This window comes from Athene noctua, chromosome 1 (genome assembly GCF_965140245.1).
Source record: "Athene noctua chromosome 1, bAthNoc1.hap1.1, whole genome shotgun sequence".
Taxonomy (NCBI): domain Eukaryota; kingdom Metazoa; phylum Chordata; class Aves; order Strigiformes; family Strigidae; genus Athene; species Athene noctua.
In genome coordinates this window covers 103879403-103899022 of record NC_134037.1, presented here as the reverse complement: position 1 = coordinate 103899022, position 19620 = coordinate 103879403, and the positions used below count along the sequence as shown (strand labels likewise).

The 19620-nt window shown below is 36.5% G+C and overlaps 1 long non-coding RNA gene across 1 annotated transcript; it reads left to right on the top strand.

Annotated features, from left to right (window-relative positions):
• Nucleotides 1-11779: 11779 nt before the first annotated feature.
• On the top strand, nucleotides 11780-17824 carry LOC141969906 (uncharacterized). Its single transcript, XR_012635114.1, has 4 exons — nucleotides 11780-11849; nucleotides 13719-13798; nucleotides 16048-16153; nucleotides 17317-17824. It is a non-coding gene; the product is annotated as an uncharacterized LOC141969906 (long non-coding RNA).
• The last annotated feature ends 1796 nt before the right edge of the window (nucleotides 17825-19620 follow it).

Below are 19620 nucleotides of genomic sequence, written 5' to 3'. Positions count from 1 at the left end.
GTTATTTAGCACTGGAAAGAAACAGTCTTCAGATGTTGAAAATAAGAGTGCATCTGTAATAAAGGTTATTATGATTCATTTTTATGCTTATTGTCAGTGCTTTGATAAATATAATTTCAAATCTAACAAGGCATGTGCTTGTTTGTTTAATGTTGTCTTAGAATATGTTCTTGTGCCACTGAGATCAGTGATAATGGGATGAGGTAGGAATTGATTATTAAAGGTAAGATTTTGAAGTTAATTGAGAGTTTTATCACTAGTGGATAATATTCTGCACCCAATAAAGTAGAAATTATCACTTATTTCAGAAAGAGTTAGGCTGAGGCTGAATATGCTGAAAAGGTCTGTTTTCACTCAGACTTGGAATATGAGGATTATCTGTTGACATATGTATTTAAACCAAACTGGTGTGAATACAAACCAGATGTTTCTTGGGAACATTTTTATATAGTACATTTGAACCATAAAACAAGGTGACACCATTTTTTAGTCAGTATTTCTGATTTTGCACTGAAGAAATGTGCATTCTAAGGTACAATGTTTTAAGTGTTGCTTTGCAGGTTCTTGTCCAGTTACAAATAGGAGTCTTGTATAATATTAAGTGCTGCAGTGGAAATCTAGATACAAAATAGAGTGACCATCTGCATAAAAGAAAATAAATCATGTTGATGTAAAACAAATAAGTACTCTTTTTAATATTTTTAAGCAACCATTTTAAAGACTAGGTTAAACCTTGATTTCCATATCCATTCTCACTGAGCATGTGAGAGGCTATCAGCAAGTAGCTGACAATGTCTAACAAATAATCTAGTACCGAAAACCCAGTTCAGTATTGTTTAACTGTATTTACCACACCTAGTTGGATTGATTCAGTACCTTCTTATTTTAAGAACCACTGTGCTGTTCATTCTCTTCCTGTAAACCCTCCAAGAGTGACAGTGGAGACAATGTATGTCCCAGTCTTACAGTCTCTTCTCCCTTAATGAATGTGCTTCATGAGGCCAAGGAAGAGGTGGGACAGTGCTGTTTGGAAACCAGTCCCTTCCACACAGAAGTGGGTTAGGCACCCATAGACTCGTGGTATTGGAATGTGTTAGTGCTGTAGGTGGTGATTTATATTATTTCTAGTAAAAGGAATAATGGATGTTACTTGGAGTTGTGTTTACAAACACACACACACCACCATTTAATGTTTCTCAAAGATGAGCTTGACAGTTTCTGGTTTATTGTAGTGCTCTAGCATTTATAACAAACTCTTATTAACAATAAGACCTACAATTTGGACAATTAATTACTATCAACTGTCCCCTTAATGTCTTGTAATGTTAACTCTTGATTCAATCATAGTTTTGCTGTTAATATGATTGGGAAGATGGCTCTGTCATGGTCTTTGCCTGATTTTGCTAAATACATAGGTCCATAAAAGAGCATTTATTTCTCACAGAATTGGATTGTGAGTTTATAACAGAATGCAGTAAATTAAAGAAGTCACACCGAGGAAGGAATATTTCCTACCCTTTCTTTACAGTCTCCTTTTGTTTTCATTGTATGATACAATATGCAGAGAACATGCTGGAAGCCCCTTGTGTCCTTTTTTGGGTATCTTCAGATTCCCTTTCTCCAAAGCTTGACAGTTTACGAAGAAGTCTTATAACATCTGACACTGGAGATGACCTGAGGTTTTGTGAGTTACACTGACAGTTGTGTTAGTGAAGTATTGCATAACATTCCAATATGACAGTATGTCCTTTCTGCTGTTATCTGCTTTCTGAAAACTTCCATTTTAGGATGCTGAATATTACTTCTCTTTCTGATAATTGACACTGTGATAATACAGGGTATGAGTTGTACATAATGTTTCACTGTGTATGGATGGGTGCAGATTGGAACCAGCTTTACAGAGATAAGATGGGTCCTTTTCTGAAATATGCTATGGATGTCTATACTGGCTAGTTGTGCACATGCAGAGATAACCAAGTTCTGAATAAGCTCATGGTAGCCGTATGTCACAGCATAGTGTATAGTTTGGGTCTTTGATGTGGCACAGTGCTGTTGTGATGAATTGAGTTCATGTTGGAACTATGGCTGAAACAATATATGAGCTCATATGGCATACTATAAACTTATCTTTAACATTTTTGAAACTTGGACGTTCTGGTTTAGAAGAGGATGAGAAGTACAATATGCTTCCATTATTCCATTACAATAAATTCAGTAAGAATATAAACTGGACATAAAAATTTAATAACTTTACCCTATACACTGAACTATAGATATGTAAAATGTAGTACAAAAATGCAGTTAGGCATTTATGTGCTTGTATAGCTTTGTCAATATAGTTCAGCTGCACAAAGTATATGTTCATTTAGCAAATGGTTGAGGCTGCTTTATTTTTAAGTTTGCTCATGCTTTTTTTTTTTCTTTTCCATCTGCTTGGTGATGTTAACCCCTTGCAGAAACGCAATAGCATCTTAAATAACATCAGTTTGTTGGGTGATAAGCCATAGGTATTGGCAGATGCACTACAGGTCTCCGACAGTGACAAGGGTTTCTGGCATTGTTTGCGGAGCCTGAGTATATAAACTCTAACCAACATGAAGCTGAAACTGCTGCCAGATTTATTGGCAGTTAACTTTATTTGTGAATGCTTAGAAGTCTGGGAGTCTGACTATTCACAGACAATATGTCAGTGTGGGAACTTCAGTCATCCTTATTTAGTGTGGGCCCAAGGGTTCAATATCAACTGTTTTGGGGTTGGGTTGTTTCTGTGTCGTGGTTTGTTTGATCCAAATGCTATTGAAAGCAGCACAAGTCTCTCTATTGACTTTGATTAGTTGATCACTGTATGACATAATAAGCGTGTGGTGATTAATTCTCTGGAGTTCTTAATGTGCACCCACACATAATGGAGGACCATTAGTGGCCGTTGTCACTGTTAGTCAGTTTCCAGTAACATCTCAGTTTTATTTTCAGTCTGAAACCCCCGATTCTAGAGTATTACAAATAAACTGTGTAAACGAAAAGTTCTTGCCACATAATTAGAATAACATTTTCTAAACTTGGAACCTTCCCAAAATCATGCTTACAGATCCATGTGACATGTTACAAAAGTTGCTGATTTCATTGTTTGGTTTTTGAACATGACTTTCAACTTGTAGACAGCTGAAGGTTGCTGCAGCCTGGAAGCAGAAGGGCACTAAGGGCAGAGTGTTGCGTAGCGAAATGTAACTGTGACTCAGCTTTTGCTGAAAGTAACACTCATTTCGTTTCTCCTACTTCCTCCTGATTATCAAGAAATGTCCTACAGCACTGCAGTAAAGGAACACTGCCCATTTACAGAATACTTTCAAAACTTACTAGAAATAGTGAACTGCAGAAAAGTAAATCAGTAACTAGCAGTGTTCCTTTCTTAGCTGTGAGATTTGTGGGAAGTATTCATACTTCAGTGCTATTTCTAATTTTAGGAGCTAAATGTCTATTGCTGCTTGTACATAGACGTCATAAAACATTGGGCAAAGGTGAAAACGTTAAGATAGGCCCTGATATAATTCAGCTTTGCTATGAAGATATTGGACTGATAGTAGCACAAGTGTGTTGGGAAGACCTAAGCAAAGTTCTCCCACCGATAGTACGTGTTTTCCCTGCTTGGTATGTGTGTAACTTGGACATCAGAGATGGAAAAATTAATAGCATCAGGACAGAATGGGCATTCTTCTCATTCAGAGCTTTCTGACCTTTCTTTGATGTGGATGAGAACTGGTGCTCCTACATTCCTTGAACAACTCTCTATAATGTAAATAGCATAGTGTTAAATAGGTAGGTTTGTAAGAGTACTCTTCTTCATTAAATTTGTCTCTAATTTCTTCATGTTAGTGTGGACCATGGTTTCTATTCTGCCGCTCATACCACAAGAATTCCAAAGCTTCATGGCAGCAGCCCCTACACCTCTCTTCCATGTTTGCCACAAGACAACTGAGTGGAGGTAAACATAGCACATGTTTGTTTAAAAAAAAATGCTTCAGACGTTACCAGAGATACACTAACAGGATTATTTTCTTGAATCTTTGCCCCATCTTCTGTTTCCAACAAGAGGAATGCCTGTCAAGAATCATATTGGAAAGGATCTCTGGAGATTATCTAATCCAAACCACAGCTGAAAGCATGGTTTATTTAGATTAGTTTGCTCAAGGCTTGTCCAGTGAAGCTTTGAGCATTTCCAGGGATAGGAATTCTACATCTCTCTCCAGTAACTTGTTCCAAGGTTTCACTGCCTTCATGGTGAATAATTTCTTAGTATCTAACCAAAATTTCCCTTGTTGAAACTTGTGTCCATTGCTTCATCTAATGCAGTCCTTTCACTGAGCATTTCTGAGAAGTTTGACTTTACCTTCTCTACACCCTTCTATTAGGTCATGGAAGACAACAGTATGACTCCTAGTGACCTTTTCTTCTTAAAGCTTAGCAAGCCCGTTTCTCTCAAGAGTGCTGCTTTAGTGTTGTTTATCTCTCCTCTGTAAGGTTGAAGGTACACATCTTATCTTTGGACAAGAGAAGATTTGTTCTATTTTCAAGGCATTTTTGTAAGAATCACAGAACAGTAGCTGAAGGATAAAATTGTCTGACCTTTACAATGGGGAATAAGAGAAAGAACCAAGGCTTGATGCTTTCCACAAAAGAGACTGGTCCTGTTTTTTGTCCTTACAGTCAGACACAATAACATAAAAAATTGCTTGAAACTCTGCATATCCATCCACCTCTCCTCCTGTTAATCTCTAGGACCTTTCCGGTGCCACCTCTGCTAGAGATTTATGTGACAGCATTTGTTCTATGGAGGAAATTTTTTTCTTATTTATGTTGTCTCCCTTGTTATATATCAAAGTATTCTTCCTACTACTGAGAGCTGTAGCATGTTTAGTTGTTCTTACCTGGGTATTCCTTCCCCTCCTTTGATTCCAATGCCACTACAGATTGAAGTGTAGGCCAGAAACCTCTAATGTCATTTTCCTTTGAGGCAGGTGCCTGCATTGGCATTGCAATCTCTGCTGATGTTAGAAGCAACACCTGAATGGCAACACCATCCTATTTTTCTTCTTCTTGATACAGCCTCACCCGTGCCAGTAAACTGTTTACGCCCACAGCTAAATTCCAGATCTGCTGAAAATGCTGCATGAGGTAGATCCAGGAGCAGTTCTCACATGTTTTCTCTGCCATTCCCTACCCTTCCTCTCAGCTGGATACATGTGTTCTTGAGGTAGGGGGAACAGAACAGGATAAGGTAAAAGGCTGAGGATAATTCTAGACTGTGCTGTGGAGAATTACTATTACAGGGTACCTCTCGCTGCTACAGGACAAGGGTGGCTGCTGGGGGCTACAGTTCTGCCAGTCCAGCCCCACAATGCATGCCATATTCAGACCATGTCTCCAGGGAAAGGGAAATGTCAAAATGGTGACTTTGAGCATTATTCCTTACTCTGTGTCAATGAGAAAGATCATATCCTTCACTGCTACTTCATAGGGAAGCTTCATGCTTTTCTCCTCTCGCCAGGAACACTTACTTTAAGCAGCTTTCCCCAGTAGCTATTAACTACTTCACAGAAGCTCTGTGTTGAAGTCCACTCGCTGAGCTCCCATAGCAATTTAAAAAGCAGAAGAGCTGCTGCTTTGAGAAACTTGTGCTGGAGACTGATACTCGCTTACCTTTTTTTTTTTCCTCCCAGAAGCATGATTTCCAGTTTGTGAACTGCTAATCTAGACTGCTGTTCCAGATTATGGCCAAAAATTTTTTTCCCCACAGCAGAGAATAAATAGGCCATAGAGCCAACTCCCTGGAACTCATAACAGTAGTCCTCTTTGCCATGCCTTGGTCTGAGTTGTACCTATCCCTTTCTATAGACAGCTCTGTGTCTCATTTGTGCAGGGTTACCTTTCACATATGAGCAGGCGTCTTAGAAGGTAGAGTTTAGAAAACTTACCATCATGTAGTCTGTGCCTAGTGTTTTCTTATCATCACAGGATGAAATCCTGAAACATGAGATGCTACTGATAGTTGCTAAAGGGTTGCAGATGTTTTGATGCTTCAAGATGGCTCAATGGCTAGTCCTCAGTCCCTGGTGCTAGGTAAGGTCAGGTCTCTTTTACAGTGGTCTGATTACTATGGAAGATCTCACTCTTAACAACTCGAAGCTAATGTACTTATCACTAGTACCAGGGCCTTTTTTTTTTTGGTCTCTTTCTACAAGGGCAAAGACCTTTGAGGTTTTATCCAAATTTTTGACAAAAAGAAGGATTTACTTCATTGATATTCTTTATCCTCCATTTTTGTGACTGAGTTTCATAGGCGTAGAGGGAAGGTTTATAGCCTCAGCTGTTTGTCTAACCCTCTGTGTTACTCTAATCTGTAGCCTTGGCATTGTCCTGTTTATTCCATGTGTAGAAAAAAATAAAAGGTGTACCTGCCTATCCCTATATACTTTCTAACAGATATTTGCTGGATAGTATTCTCTTACTATCTAGTATTCTCTTAGTTGCAAGTTTTTAGCTTGCCTTACTATTACATTATCTAGATTACCTTACAGTTCTAAATAGGACATGCAATATTGTAGGGAAGTCAACCTTTTTTGTAATTTTGTAAACTAATTACTTGGTCACCCATTTTTTATCATTGCAAAGCACTGTCACTTTGAGGGCTGATGCAGACTTAGTAATGTTCCTGTCTTCCAAATAGACTGTGATTCTCAGGATCTATGAAGTACATTTTGGAAGTCATATAAAGAAGAATTATGAACACAAGCAAAATATCAGTTTTCTTTTTTTAAACTGCCTGCTCTGTGAGGTGTGTTCTGCCTTTTCTTCCATTTCACCATGCATATCCATCAATAATTTCACATAATGGAATGGAAAACAGGTCAGAGTGGTATCTACTCTGGTCAAAAAAGTGCTCATCCCACTCAGTGCCAAAAAATCCTGTCTCTAGTGCCCAGGAGATGCCTCAGCCAAGAGTGGAAGAGATGTATCTGCTCTGAGAACAAGATATGAGAAGGTTAGTAACAGTTTTTCGCTTCTACATAGTGCATATACCTGTCCATATAATGTTCCTCACAATGGAAATTGTTGCTGTCTTTGAGAATTGCATACAGGTAAAAGTCACTATAAGGAACCATTACATTGCTTTTTAAATATGAATGTGCATCTCTCTGGGGGGATGGGCTACTTTTTCTGTAGTAGCAATACTTAGTATCTCTTTGATTAATGTTGCTGTTGTCTTCAAGCCTAGGAAAATAAATGTATTGAAGTAGATTGTAAAGCGTATTTTTGTTCTGTGCAGTAATGTTTTATTTCTTTATGAGAGGCAATTAGATAACAAAGTGCATCTTAGAATATGGTATTGACATCTCTACTCACAGATTAAGTTTTCAGAAGGAAAATTTTCTGATAGAACTTCTTTAATCTTCTTAAGTATTAGTGTTTTTCTTGATTAAAGTCTAATTTCCTACCTGAGAAAAAAGACATGGGTAATAACTGTAACAGAAGGGAAGAAATGCATTTTTTTACTAACATGTAGCATGATCGTGTACTGATTCTACATTTAGGAGGCTTTTTTTGTCTGCCTTAACCCATGTGCAGGTATCAGGACAACAGAACAAAAAAAGTCTGGTCTTCCTCGCTGTATGCTGGTTCTCTGTCTTCTCCTCATAGCCACTATAGCAACCTGCCTGCATGTTACTGGTCCCTGTACACAGGCTGAGCACAAGAAGTAATTCAAAGGGAAGGAGCAGTCAGAGTGCTTTTGTGTGCAGATAGCCCGCTCTTTTGTAATAATTGATAAGGACTGCATCAGAAGCACAAATTGGGGAATCTGGAGAAGTTGTGCGAATGGTTGTATGTGACCCCTGACTCTCACTGGGGAAGGTGCAAACCACCTCCCTCACATGCTTGGTACCACTGCTGGAATAAGAACAGCGATGAATCTGAGTTGATGCAGGCAATCTGTACATATTGAGAGAAACCACACAGTAAGGACAGCCACTGTGAACTTGTTCTCTCCAGAAGATGGGCTGCTTTTTTTTTTTTTTTTTTTTGCTGTGTCAAGTCAGCCTAAACAGGGACCACAATGCAAAGTGATGCATGAGATAATGTGGCTGTACAAGAAATCCACTCGTTTTCGTGTGCTAGGGTGAGTTCAGGTGCATGTTTCCTGGATTCTTTTATTACAGTGGATTTTGCTACTCTCTGAATTATTAGTGGATTGTTTGTTCTGGAGACATGGAAGTAACTGTGAACATCTGTGAAACGCTAGAGGCATATAAGCGTTGTAAGCAAGTATCCACACTATGAAGTGGTGGTGTGAGCAACTGATAGGTTGTGTAAATTGACCTTTACCTGTCCTTTAATTTTCCAGTGCTATATCAAGCTAGGGTTGTTGCCATTTTAATGTATAGGTAGGACTTAAATTAAGGTCAATATTTAACTTCCAACTTGAGCTACAGTTACAGCAAAACTGAATCTAATATCAAATTTCAAAGAAGCCTGCAGGAGTGGCTCTTAGATCAAAAAGTAATAGTTGATCTGACATGCCAGTCTCATTCATGTATGGGCCTTTTGAAGAATGAAAGTATTAATTCCTATAAACATAAAGGCAAAACCTGGGGAAGTGAGGGCACTTACCATCCGAGCATGTACTCTGAATTAAAGATTAGCAAATCAAATGTATAAATATGCTTCCTTGTAATCTTGTGTAAGGATTCACATTATATTGCAATTGTAAAGCTTTCAGTTCCATTGAGTTTGACTGCCTGAAACAAACCATTTTGCTAGCCATTGCTGAGCTCTGTGCTGCCCCACCTAGATCGCTACAAGTATCCCAGCAAATTATTCTGAAGCTAGAACAGGCTTGTCTAGATTATACTGCAGCCAATGTTATGACTGTATTTTTAATTACTGTGAGTTAACATAACTTTTTCCTTTATGAGGACAACTCTTGGAGACACTTCTCTTTCTCTTTGATTTTATTGTTTCTGTTGATATAAGATTAAAAGCTAGAAGTTCTTTTTCTTACGGGAAAAAAAAATGCCAGCATGAACACATCTTACATGAAAAAAATTGAATGTCAGTTGCACTTTATACTTCTAAAGTTCTAAGCAATGATGTGCACAAGAGGTTTTAAAGTAACTTTCAACAGTACCTTAGGATGCATACATCTTGGATAATTGTGGACTTTCTAAAAGCAAATATTGTGTTACAGAATTATTTTTACACATATCCGCATTTAGCGTTGTGTAGATCAACTATAGATAGCTACATGGATATTTTGTTGTAGAGAAGTGACATAGCAAGCAGTATAGAATATAAAACTGAAATGGGCCATGTTGAATTAATCTTCAGTGTTTGACTTAAATTCATAAAGGATTTAGTTAAATCCTTAAATTCACTCATTCTCAGCAGGTAAGGATTAAAACATTGCTATTTATAGTAGCAAAAAATGTCTTGACCTGAAGTTTTCTAGTCTAAATATCTAGTTTTCTAGTCTAAATACTCATCAGTGGCTCAGAACAAAAGTTTTGTTAAATAAAACTACATACTCAAAAATCACTTACTGAGATACAATGTGTTTAGTGAATAGCCAGGTTAGGACCATTATGAACAATGACCAGAAGAATTGTTTAATGAGGACAGTGGTTCCGCTTTATAAGAATGTTCTTTGGGATCTAGCATTATGCTGAATTTCCATTAGTTTCCCATGTGAAAGTGATCCTTCTCTTCCCTTTATAGCTGCACATCTATATCCACTGCCACCTTCATGAATCGTAGTTTACATCTTGGGTGCATGAACTGGGAGGTCATGTTGGTGTAAGCAGAATATAGCTGTGCCCTGAAAAAATAGGATTTCTGGATTCTTGTTTGTTCCCTGCACTGGATGTGCAGTGCCTGTTCTTTCATTGCTCTGAATGCTGAACAGACATTGCGCTCAAATATTAATCCTGCATAGATAACTCTTCCTCTTAGGTCAGCAGGAATGTCCATGGAAGGGCTCAATACAGTTCTGCATTTCCATTTTCAGTTACTGTTGAAATGGCCATCTCTTTTACGTGATAATGTGAGTTTTTCACATGAAATCAGGCAATTCTGTTCCATTTGATGTTATCAGTTTAGAATTTAAATATTTTTCTTAATGCAATTCCGTATATGTAATTCATAATTATAAAGTATAGTCACTTAATTAACCAAATACGTATCCAAATACATACTGAACTGTTCAGGACAGCCATCCAGTACCACATCATGTGTGCTTATACTAATCTATAACCTTCTCTCTTCTGCCAAGGTTTTCACAAAATAATGTCAAACTCACTATATTTTGCACAACAAGTTATTTGTTTTTTTAAATGCATAAAATGTGTCTAACATTGTTTTAATGCATATACGGATGTGAGTCTCCATATGACAGGGGAATATCAATGGAAGTGCTGTTGCTAGAATAGGATCAGATGCTCTGTTCTGTATGGTAGATAGAATATCTGTCTTTAGGTTGGGTACAAATTGCAGATTCTAATCTCTGTATTTCAATGGACATATATACTAGTATACCTTGGTATACAAACCATGGTTTCATATACATTTTTTACCAAGCTAGTGTTCCAGATGAGCACCAATCATACAGTTTGGTAACACGTACTTTGTTTTATGCTTATATATGAATACATATAAAAATACCATTTATATCTAACTATAACTGCATTATCTAACTATAACTGCATATTCCATTGGATTTTATATTTTTAACATTTCTGTTGGTTGTAAGTTAGATTAATTTCTCCAGTTTCATATCTTCTGTGTGACTTTCTAAGCAAGAGTTCTATCTCACAGAAGAAGAACCCGAAGCAAGTCATTAAAACCTATCTGGCACCGATAATGTATTTCGATTTCCTTGTAGTGGATGTTACCCCATATTGTCACGTGCAAATGAAACCTTTTTACAACTGATTGATTATTAGAATTGCAGTGCATATTAGAAAAACAAAGTAATTTACAATTAAGTCTTTAGTTGAGTTTTCAATCTGGTGTTCTAGTAAGACTGTTTGGAAAGAAACCAAGTATTGGGATTTTGTGTGACTCACTGTGGTAGGTGATTCCTGATCTCTGAAGAATATACATTCTACAGTCCTTGGAAGGTACACTGTTGATTGTATAGGGGTATTTGAATTGCTTCATGTATTACCAAACACTTGATTAGTAAATAATGCTTTACCTAAGTGAATTTTGCTTACAGAGAAATTCCATGCTAGATACAGTATACCACAGACTTAAAAGTAAATGAGAATGTGTTTTGTTTTTCTCAAATCTGTGATCTGGAATGACAGCATAGGAGGGAGTTATGCTGTGCCAAAAGCTCTTGGTAAAATCCAAAACCCCCTCAAAATACATCTAGTTTCATGTTTTGTTATGTATGTGAGCAAGGCTCAGCCATGCTTGCAAATCTTTTTAAAAGGTGTCTAGAAAATGTGTGCTAACTACTGTATACAAACATGCAGAATATGTATTTCTGATGTTGAAATAGTACAGAGTTAATGAAACTTTATGATTTTGCAGCAAGATCAGCAAAAATATAGATATTCAGAGGCAGGGTTGTGAATTATTTTGGTTGTTTTCTGGCATTAAACTTAGTGAAGTTTGTTTTGTTTCATGAAGCAGAAAGTCTGTTTTTGGAATGTTAGATTTTGTAAACTTGTTCACAGTATTTCCTCTCACTACCAATCATTCTTATACCATGTGTTCTAAACTAAACAGTCCAGATTCCAGATGGTTGTTGATGTCTACAGTACAAACATCTGTCTTATCATCCTTTAGTACTGGTGAGTTATTTCCTCTGTTCAATTCTAAATTGTCTACAGAAAAATTATCCATCTATGAATTAATCAGGTACCATTATCTCCAGTTACTCTGGCTTCAGCACAGTACTTTACCATGTAAGATTCAACATGAGTATTATTTTAAACCAGGCCTTGCTCTGTTAATAACATTTAAAGTTGCACTTTAGGTTTTAGGTTTTTCACAGGTGAAGTAGGTTATAAGAACCTATTTAGTACATTCACCTAATTTAACCTTTTTTAAAAATTTGCTGTGTTTTTGCCTTATCTGGGTTATTCCTTCCTCTCCTGTAATCATGTTAGTTGAAAGCTGTGGAAACCTTTGCTAAACTTCTCATAGTGTGATTTTCTTCATGGAAGTCACATCTCACATTTAGTTACTTACTTCATTGGGCTTGCTTGCATAAGTGCTCTATCAGGGTTTAAAGATTTAATCCTTTACAACACCTAAGTATTGCATCACATATATAAGATTAAAAAAAAACGGTGACCAGGCTAGGAACCCAATTTCTGTATTAATCTGATGAGAACTGTGAGTTAACGGTAGTCCTCTCAGACAAGTTAATTTTCCCTCCCTGTTTCATTTCTGGTGTGAGCCTTTGAGAGTTTGGATTTTTCTGAAAGGAGCTGGGGTTGTTCTTTGAAGTATCATGCATGAAGGAGGCAGGATCCAAGCCTGTAACTATAAGTTCTGTATAGAATCAAATACAAGAATTTTATGAAAATATTTGCTGGAGTTCTGTATTACCATTGTGAGATTAAATTCATACTATCAAATAAGAAACAAATGACAGTATCCTTTGTGCAAGGATCTGTCATCCTTCTGTAAGCATAGATTCAGGTCTTTCTCAAAGTCCGTACCCAGTGGTTTTTATCATGCTTTTTGTTTTCTACCCTGAGTATTTATCAGGAAGGTTATCATTATAGAGGCTTTCCAAAAGATTTCCTTGTTGCAATGAGCTTACTGCCAGGCCTCTGACAAAATTCAGAAAACATATTCAGCTATATTTATTAATGCATCAGAATGATATCAGTGATACTGGCTGAGCAAAGTAAAGTCTAACACTCAAGACATTAACATTTCTCTGACTACAGCACCTTAAATTTTTAATGAAGCTGTACTGTTTATTCCAAAACTTCAAGGAATGTCCTCAGTATTGTTTTGAAGTTTCCAACTGATTGTGATTATATATGAAAGATCTAGTTTCTGTTAATTTTATTTGATTTTGCTTCATGTATCTTGTCCCCCTGGAGCATTTCTAGGTGGTCAAGCAAAAAAGTCAGAAGCCTTCACTTACAGAACAGAAAAATAGGGAAGGAATAATGAAAGACAAGTGAAGTTATAGCTGGCAAAATGGGGATTGTGGTAGGATTTTTTTGTTGTCAGAAAATACAATTTTTCAAATGCAAAATATTTTCTTAGAATGAAAAGAATTCTCATCATCTTTTGAGAAGCAGATGAGCTGCTCCATTTTATCTGTTTTCCAGCCAAGCAAGCAAAAGCCTGAGGGAAGCATGGAGATACACAGTTTCTTTCTGTGGAAAGAACTATTGCCATTAGACAAGCTCAGTTTGCATGAGGAAGACACTTAGGTCTAGCTGCTTGCAGTTCAGTCAAGAACTGTGGAACTGTATACCTTGTGAAGCAGTGTTCTGCTATTCCAGTCCTTTTTCTTTTCTTTTTTTTTCTAACACAAATGGCTTTATGTGGACTGATTTACTAGTTAGTTATGTCAGACATGTTTCATATGTCACATTATTGTTTGCTATTGGAAATTACCCACTTCTGACTTCTTGGGTGAAATGAATAGCATTGTTGAAAAATGTAAACTGCTTCTGTCTTCATTATAATAGGCTTGTATGACCATGATCATGATGACACCTACAGTTTATTATCAATCTCCAGCAATTTGAGCAAGGAATTCAATTGCTTGGTAAGTTGGAAAATTAAATTATACCTTCTTAGTCCTTCTATTAGATGTAAAGAGTTTGTCTTTCAGACATCTACTACTTCTTAAGGATGGCTTATTAATTATATGGAGTTTAAAAGTCAGAGCATTATATAATTCCTTCCTGTTTCAACATTTCACAGTATGGTAGTAATATACAGATTACTGATGGAAAACTTATAGTAAATTAAGTGTACAATTATTTCTTAATGTATCTGTTTCCAGGAATTAAAAAGAACAAATAACAGTCTATCAGCCTTATGCTTAAAATAGGTGCATGGTGCATATGATTAACCTGTATGATTCACACTAGTTTTTATCGCTGTGTTTTGATTTTTATCACATTTTGTGTGTCAGGGTCCATTAGGTTTAATAAAAACTTGGAAACATCTACTGACCATGTCTGTGTTCAAGGAATTGGTATTAAAAATTAAGTATTTGGGATTCACGCTTCAAGGAAGGTGTAGTGGAATGCTGTGATACTGAGGTGTCTTTTGGAAAGAAGCCATTTGTGGTCAGTAAAGATTCTTTTCAAGGTTGTTAACCTCCATATCTTTAAATTATATTTATATAGCTGCCTAAATTATTTCTGCAGTTTCAGTTGGAATGTATTCCCCAACCAAAACAATTGTGTAACACAGCAGTTACCTTTTGCCTCATAGATGCCTACTTTTCAGATCCAGCTGAAATAATCCCTGGGTAACTTTTAAGATAGTTGCACTGGTTAAAATTTTTCATATGCATGTGTCTGAATATTAATCAGGCTGTTAGGCTTATTAACATTATTATTACTGCATTTTGTCAAGACATACGACTGTCATCCAGAAAGTCTGTCTTACTATCTAGGCTTACAATCTTGCCTAGTGTATATTAGCTTGACAACTGTTTTGTCAGAATTTGGAATGTACTTGTTGTATTTGCCTATTGCTGCTAAAATTTTGCTGTAATGTAAATGCACCGGAAGGTTATGATGCATGGTTTTCTGTTAGAAATATTTAAATTTCAGTCTTTTTAAAAAATGAATGCATGCTATGTGCAACTGAAAATATATAATCATACCATGTTCTATTTCATTTTATCTTGACAGTCCTTATGTATTTTCTTCCCCTTTTATGAGTCTCAGTTTCTGCATCAGAATGGCATGTTCACATTTGAAAAGGTTTTTTACCAGCGACTTGTATTTTTTTTCAGAATACTGGTATCTTATCCAAAACTTGTCTGGTAGCTGGAGTGTGTGTGAGCTAAGACAGCCTATTACAGTTTAAATCTTTCCAAAGTCCATATTCCTCACTGAGGAACCATGTCATGAAGAAGTATTTTGAGATTAGTGTGAAACTTGAAGGCTGATTTTTCTGGCAAATACCAGGTCCAGATTTGTTCAGAGAATCTGTCTCTCAGAAATCTGGGTCAGCTCGTCTTGTCGGTCTTTTTGCTGTTATCACAACCCAGGCATAAGAGACTAGGGACTGATTTTTATCATGCAGGAAATGATAGAGTATATCACATGAATTAGGGCAGTATTATTTTGCTTCTCCAAGTATACGTGCTTTGGTAGAGGGACTTGAGAGAACAATAACAGAAGTTTCTTGCTGAACACAAGAGGAGATAAATTCTTAACTAAGTGCCCAAGCCAACGGCATAATAAAAAAGGAAGCACTTCAGTAAAGCTCGGATTATCTTTTTAAGACCAAATTCCAAACTCTGAACCACTGGAGTCTGTGTAGTCATGCTGATGTTTTGTACTGCCCATAATAAAATGAACCCACAACTTACATCATTAGCCTCACCTACCTGTCCTGTATTTTATCTAACTGTACTTGTCCTGGAAGTGTCTTTTTTGGGACTTTTTTCATGTGGGAAAGGAAGCCAGTCTTAATTTTGATACTCTAGGGAGGCTGTCTGTCCTTTCATGGTCATATTGGTAGTGGACAACTCTGTTGGATTTGCCATGGGTGTGGCCATGGATGGTGTTTCTAGGACGTGTAACGTCTGTGGGACTGGAAGGTGCTCACAACTTTGCCTGAGGCAATAGTGGGACAGTTACATTATTACATTACATCAGTGTGCACTGTTGCATGTCACTTTTCCATATCCCTGATCAAAACTTGGTAATTTAGCCAGAATGATTTTTTAAGCTACATGACTAAGAACATTTCTGCAGTGTGTATTTTTAAATTCTCTTATAATGGAGAGTTTGTGCTTTGCTACATTAATTTTTATTTTAATGGTTGCAGGGGTTAATGGGATGTCTTGCATTCAGATTTTAATGCTACCTTCATACGGCTGCAGAAGATAACTTAGTGATACAACCCTTATGCCTGAGGATCCCTGGAAGTACAGGTCAGTTGCAGTATATTAAGACACTTCTTCACTCAGAGCCACTAACATTTTAACTTCTTTTATGTTTACATGCAAATAATCATGTGTTGTTAGAGTTTCCCCCCCAGGCCTTGTTATGACGTGCTATTGAGCTGAAAATAAGCACCTATGTCCCCCTCTTGGGCTCTGTTCCAGCAGTGCTTAGGTACGCAGGAACAGATGCTTCTTTCTCATACTGTCTGTTTATTTGCAGATGTTACCCAGTTCCCTTAAGTCACAGCACTGAGATGCCAGCAATCCAGATACCAGAGATTCTGCTTTGTTGCTCCCATAAAGAAATCTGATTTGGCAGTTTTCTATTCTTTGACTGGAACTTTTAAAGACACCTTCATTTTATGTATTTCGGCTTTCTGTAAAATACTTCATAGACTGTAAATGAAGATGTATCATCTCAGAATTGAGAGTCACATGTTTAATTGCAAATGACTTGAGCTTACTGCATTTTGGTGTAATTCCATGATGTCCTCACCCAAGAAACAGCACATGATTATTTGTAAGCTTGCCATATCTAGGAGGAAATTTGATAAGGCTTTCAGAATCTGCGCTGTAAGGCCAGTAATTGCTCTGATCCAATAAGGGAGCCCTCTGTGGTGGCATCACTCGAGAGAGTAAGCGTGGTGTGACTGCTGCTGGCTTCTCGGATCATGCTGTCTATTGAAAGATTAATGAGGAGATGATGCTTTGTAACAAACATCTAATACTGCCACCAGGTCACAAGTTTGATTTGAACCAATCAATATAATTCGTTCTCCTAAAGGTAGCTAATGATAGCATGCTTATGAGAAATGAAATGGCCTGCAATCTAAGACAGTCTGCTCGTTCTTACTGTGTCAGCTTTAAAGAAACAGTATTCATTTTATAATGTCATCTGTACCTTGGAAAGAAAGAAGAGTTTAAATTCTGAGGGAAAATGTTAAAACTTTTTTAAAAACTGAAACTCAAGAAAACTGAACTAAGGGAATCCTTACATTAAAAATAAATTAGAATTAAAACTCAGTGAAACTTAAGGGGGGAAAAAAACCTCATATTCTCAGAGTTAATAGTATCTGAAAGAGAAAAGAGTTTGATTTGACCTTGAGGTTCAAGAATCAGGTGTACATTAATGTCTGTGTTCTTAATCCTAGGAGTGACTCACTTGCCTATGAAAGGCAGGTGGTCAAGTCCCCAGTTATGTCATATTGACCCATCTGAAGAGAGAGAGAAAGAAATTGGACCATCATTCTTCTCCTATCCTTGTACTAACAGAGGGCCAGATAAGTTTCTGATGTAACCTAGAGGAGTCTTGTTTTTTGGTTTTTTTTTAAATTATTATGTTAATTCCAGAAAGCAAGTATAGGACACAAAGGAGGGTATGTATTCAAGTATTTCCCTCAGATATCATCCTGCAAGAGACTGAACAAGCTGAGAATTGGAAGGTAAAACGAGAAAACACAAAGACAAGATTTTCTTCTGAACTTCTCACTAAAACCTTTGAGCTAGATTTTGCATTCTTGCTTCTATCTAATATTGTGCTGTGAAAGTGTTGGCAGTGAGTTACTGTAGCTACACATGGAATATAATACTGTAAAATATGAATAATGGAGCTTGACTTTTGAGCTCTTGATTATGAGACTTCAGTTTTCCAAGTTGCAGAGTGGGAACTGCCTACCTTTCTCTTAAAAAAAAAAAAAAAAAAAAAAAAAAAAAAAATTAAAATTGTCTAATGCTCTAATGAAAGATTCTGATTTTCATAGCAAAATAGCATTGCTATCCTCTATGTATATATAGGACCATACTGACCTACTTCTTAGGTACAAAATAATATTTCAGAAAATCATTACAACTTATTTCCTAAATGAAAACTATATTTGCTTAATATTTAGGATACTTGCCTGTGTGGTACTTTCTGTTTAGATCAGTAACATCACACATTTTGTTAATGTTAGCATTATTTTCATGAACAATGTTATGTTCCTAATACCTGGAACAAACTGAAATTTTCAGCAAAAATATCAATTTGTCATCAAAATATCAATACCAGATCTAGAAGACATTAAAAGCCAGAAAAATTTTCATGCTAACATCATTTTCCAGGAGCACAGGTGCACCAAAACACTCCCTTGCAGTAAGCAAGCAGTCTATTTGGTGAGGAAGACACTTCTAAAGAACTGAATAGCAATTCTAATAGCAATTTCAGACTTCTATTTTGCCACTTTTACAGAGTTGTAAGAGAAATGTATATTGTCATTAGATGACATTTCTTAATGTTTAGCTTTCTAGTTTTTATTGTACAGTAGGGGTGAGAAGAAATTAATCATCCCTAGCTGCAATTTGATGATCTTTGCTTCAGTCACTGAAGCAATATCTTTTTTTATGTGACTTCTTCCCTTCTGTATTGATTGCATTTTCCTTCCAGATAGCACTGCAATCAATTGCTATCGTGTTTCTTGGATTAACTTGGATTTCTCATATTTTCTATTTCCGTTTCCTTTTTTTCTATTCCAGTAAGTGCTTTAAAGTTTTAAATGTTTAAATAGAGCCTCTTTCCCATAAAGCCTGGGATTTGCCAGGATCCCATCCTAGAAGAGGAGCATGGTCTAATGGTCAACACACACCTGGGAGATGGACCTTGCTGTGTTCTAATTCTAATTGATTTTCTTTTGTGGCCTTAGGTAGGTCTTTAACCTACCTAACAGGAGAGCCATGAGGATTAATTGAACAGGCAAATTGCCATGCAATCTTGTCTGAAGAATGACAGTAAGATTCCTGATTCCAGCAATACAAACTCATAATAGCACAGACTTTCTTTTCATTATGAAATCAAACTCTGTTATTTCTGTTTCTCCTTGGTAACTGATATTTCTGGTACATTTTCATGTAACTCTCAGAGTATAACAATTTTTTCTGTTTTTCTAAGGATCCATGTTGAAATAAATTTCAGAATGGTTGATATCCATAGTCCTGGAACAGACTAAGAAAAATATGAAGAAGAAAAATATGCTAAAACTCATGTCTAGAGAAGCACAGTACATAATGCTGGTCATTTGAAATTGTAATTATTTATACATGAAGGATATTGCAAAGGAAGTATGCAAAGTAGTGAATCTTATAAGCTTGTTAATAGTTTGTTCAGACTTTTCTTTCATAGCATACTTTTTATCTACATCTTTAACATCTTATTTTCATTACTGTGTTACCTGGGAGCTCAAGTCAGACTTTTCTGTAATTGCTCCATTTTGATTTATTTTTTCATGAATATGAGTGACAAGACCTTACATGTAATATGTTTCACTCCGATTAGCACTTTGTATCCTGATATCAATACTTCTCTATCTTTCCTGCCAACATCTTGCCCAGAATATCATAGTGTTATCTGTGCCACATCACAGTGATTGCTCATAGTCATCCTCTGATGGACTGATACAACCTCTTCTTTCTCCTCATTTGTT